Source organism: Scyliorhinus torazame, chromosome 10 (assembly GCF_047496885.1).
Source record: "Scyliorhinus torazame isolate Kashiwa2021f chromosome 10, sScyTor2.1, whole genome shotgun sequence".
Classification (NCBI taxonomy): domain Eukaryota; kingdom Metazoa; phylum Chordata; class Chondrichthyes; order Carcharhiniformes; family Scyliorhinidae; genus Scyliorhinus; species Scyliorhinus torazame.
The window spans coordinates 33,841,095-33,845,593 of NC_092716.1; positions in this window are offsets into that span (position 1 = coordinate 33,841,095).

The window sequence follows — 4,499 nt, forward strand, 5'->3', positions numbered from 1 at the left end:
GATCCTAAAGCGAGACAAGGATCCACTGCAATGTGGATCGTACAGGCCGATTTCGCTCCTCAATGTGGATGCTAAGCTATTGGCGAAGGTACTGGCCACTAGGATTGAGGACTGTGTCTCGGGGGTGATTCACGAGGACCAAACGGGATTCGTAAAGGGCAGGCAGTTAAATACCAATGTGCGGCGGCTCTTAAACGTGATAACGATGACATCGGAGGAGGGAGAGGCGGAGATAGTGGCAGCTATGGACGCGGAAAAAGCCTTTGACCGAGTAGAGTGGGAGTACCTCTGGGAGGTATTGCGCAGGTTTGGATTCGGGGGAGGGTTTATTAGATGGGTTAAGCTCCTTTACAGCGCCCCGGTGGCGAACGTAGTGACAAACCGGCGGAGGTCAGAGTACTTTCGGCTGTACCGAGGGACGAGACAGGGGTGCCCCCTGTCCCCCCTGTTGTTTGCACTGGCGATTGAACCCTTGGCCATATCACTTAGGGAGTCCAAGAAATGGAGGGGAATAGTCCGCGGGGGAGAGGAGCATCGGGTATCACTATACGCGGATGACCTGCTGCTATACGTGGCAGACCCAATGGAGGGGATGGTGGAGGTCATGCAGACTCTGAAGGAGTTTGGAGTTTTCGGGCTACAAGCTTAATGTAGAGAAGAGTGAGCTTTTTGTATTACAGGCAGGGGACCAAGAAAGAGGGAAAGGGGACCTGCCGTTGAGGAGGGCGGAGAGGAGTTTTCGGTATCTGGGGATCCAGATAGCCCTACATAAATTGAATTTGATGAGGGTGGTGGAGCAAATGGAGGAGGATTTTAAAAGATGGGACATGCTCCCGTTCTCGTTGGCGGGTAGGGTGCAGTCGGTCAAAATGGTGGTCCTTCCGAGGTTTTTGTTCGTGTTTCAGTGCCTCCCCATCGTGATCACCAAGGGCTTTTTCAAGAGAGTAGGTAGGAGTATTATGGGGTATGTGTGGGCAAATACCGAGGGTTAGGAGAGGGTTCTTGGAATGCAGCAGGGACCGAGGAGGGTTGGCTTTGTCAAACCTAGAGAGTTACTACTGGGCAGCAAATGTGGCGATGATCCGTAAGTGGGTTATGGAGGGAGAGGGGGCGGCATGGAAGAGGATGGAGATGGCGTCCTGCAAAGGAACGAGCCTGGGGGCGTTGGTAACGGCACCGCTGCCGCTCTCGCCGACAAAATACACCACAAGCCCGGTGGTGGCGGCAACATTAAAGATCTGGGGCCAGTGGAGAAGACACAGGGGTGCAATGGGAGCATCGGTGTCGTCCCCGATCAGGGGTAACTACCGGTTTGTGCCGGGGAAGATGGACGGGGGGTTCCAAGGCTGGCATCGGGCGGGGATAAGAAGAATGGGGGACCTGTTCATTGACGGGACATTTGAGAGTCTGGGGGCACTGGAGGAGAAATTTGAGTTACCCCCGGGAAATGCATTTAGATATATGCAGGTGAGGGCTTTTGTGAGGCAACAGGTGAGGGAATTTCCGTTGCTCCCGGCACAAGAAGTTCAAGATAGGGTGATCTCGGGGGTATGGGTCGGGGAGGGCAAGGTATCGGAAATATACCAAGAGATGAAAGAAGAGGGGGAAGCGCTAGTAGAACTGAAAGGTAAATGGGAGGAGGAGCTGGGGGAGGAGATTGAGGAAGGGCTATGGGCCGACACCCTGGGTAGGGTTAATACCTCTTCCTCGTGTGCCAGGCTCAGTCTGATACAATTTAAGGTGGTTCACAGAGCGCATTTGACGAGGGCGAGGCTGAGTAGGTTCTTTGGGGTAGAGGATAGATGTGAAAGATGTTCAGGGAGCCCGGCGAACCATGTCCATATGTTTTGGTCATGCCCGGCATTGGAGGGGTTCTGGAGAGGAGTGGCGGGAGTAATATCCCAGGTGGTGAAAGTCCGGGTCAAGCCAAGCTGGGGGCTAGCAATATTTGGAGTAGTGGATGAGCCGGGAGTGCAGGAGGCGAAAGAGGCCGGAATTCTGGCCTTTGCGTCCCTAGTAGCCCGGCGAAGGGTCTTGCTATTGTGGAAGGAGGCGAAGCCCCCTAGTCTGGAGGCCTGGATAAATGACATGGCGGGGTTCATAAAATTGGAGAGAATTAAGTTTGCTTTGAGAGGGTCTGCACAGGGGTTTTACAGGCGGTGGCAACCGTTCCTAGATTATCTCGTGGAGCGTTAGAAGAAGGTCGATAAGCAGCAGCAGCAACCCTGGGGGGGGGGGGGGGGGGGGGGCGGGGGAGGAGGAGGAGAACGAGAGACTGTCTGAGGGGATGGATGAGCGGGAGATAGCATGGAGGGTGGGGGGAAATGGTACGCGCGGCCAAGAGCCAGTGTATAAAGCTATGTAAATATACCATCTTGCCTTGTATATATCTTGCTCAGGGAGAATATGCGTTATTTTGTTACGGGGTGGGGGGGGGGGGGGGGGGGGTTATTGTTTGTAAGAGGAAAAAATTGTTAAAAAACCTTAATAAAAATATTTTTTTAAAAAAACTAGAGTGGTTCGCGAGCACCACTCCAGGCCAAGCTGGCCATGACCGAAGAACATAGCTGCTAGACTGGGCCTGTGTCAGGTGGCAAGAGAATCAACACGAGGGAAAATCATACTTGACCTCACCCGTTCCAATGTATCTGCTGCAGATGCCATGATCATATTGTTAGGAGTGACCACCATATAGCAAGTCCTTGTGGGGACACGGTCCCATCCTCACACTGAGAACTTCCTCTGTCAGTGGTGGTATAGCACTACCACTGCTCGAAACAGGATGAATTCAAAATAGATCTAGCAGCTCAATCAGGTACCCATAAGACACAGCGATCCATGTCCAAATGCAGCAAGAACTGGACAACATCCTGACTTGGGCTAAGTGGCACGTAACTTTGCTTCACACAAGTGCAGGCAGTGACCATCGCCAACAAGAGAGAATCCGATCATCTTCCCCTGACATTCAATGGCATTGCCATCACTGAATCCCCCACTATCAAAATCCTGGAAATTACCATTAACAGAAACTCAACCAGCCACATAACTACTGTGGCTACAAGAGCAGGTCAGAGGCTGGGAATTCTGTGCAGAGCAACTCACCCTGCTACTCACCAAAGCCTGTCCACAGGCTTTGTGTGATGGAGTACACTCCACTTGCCTGGAAGCGAGCAGCCCCAGCAAACACTCGAGAAGCTCAACACCATCCAGGACAAAGCAGTCCGCTTGATCAGAACCCCACCACTTTAAACATCCACTTCCTCCACCATTGATGCATGGTTTAGCAGTCTATCCTGTATACAAGATGCCCTGCCCCAACTCACCAAGGCTTCTTCGATAGCCCCTTCAAAACCCATGACCTCTACCATCTAGAACAAGGGCAGCAGATACATGGCAACACCACCATCTGCAAGTTCCCCTCCAAGCCACATACCATCCTGACTTGGAATTATAATCGCTGTTCCTTGACTACCACTGGATCAAAATCTTGAAATTCCTTTCCTAACAGCTCTGTGGATGTACCTGCACCAGTTGGACTGCAGCGATTCAGGGAGGCCTCTCACCGCCACCTTTTCACTGTGTGTGTGGAGTCTGCACGTTCTCCCCGTGTCTGCGTGGGTGCTCCGGTTTCCTCCCACAAGTCTCGAAAGACGTGCAGTTAGGTAATTTGGACATTCTGAATTCTCCCTCCGTGCACCTGAACAGGCGCCGGAGTGTGGCGACTAGGGGATTTTCATAGTAACTTCATTGCAATGTTAATGTAAGCCTACTTGTGACAATAATAAAAATGATCAAGGGCAATTATTGATTGGGGACAAATGCTGACTCTGTCAGCAATGCCCACATGCTATGAAAAAATAAAGTGTTAAGAACATGGGAACTTAAAACAGAAGGCTTTTTCCCCTGCTTGTACATGTCAAAAATGAGTGAAATGTTACATTTTTAGGATGCCAGAAATTCTTGCAATTTGTAACTAACGATTAACATACAGTCATCCCATTTCAGTTTAATATCCAGTAACCCATTTCTTTGGCACGTAAACATTGCGGAAGGACTGGTTGCAACTTTATGTCCCAAATCCCATAGCCAAATAGATAAGATATATATATATTAAAAAAAAGAATATTCTTTCTAGAAAGTAACGGAAGGGTTGTTGCAACATATAGAAATTAAATCTAATGAGTCATTGTCTTAAGGAGCGGTGGCAAACAAGTACATAAAGTGTAGGGTCACTAATGACATTGCGAATGGAAAAACAAGCTTGGCAAAAATAACACACAAGGAGGTGTCATGCTTTTACTCAATAATACATGTGTTAGCTGTTATCCATATATATATAGCTCCTTTGATCAATTATCTATTTTGTTGGTGTCTGGACTGGAACTGCCATGCTCAAACTCGTTGAAGCTATCTCAGAATGCTACACATGCACCACCTAGTGGCATGCTGTTAATAACCTCCATTCCTCCTAGATATTAATAAAAACAGGAAACAACAGA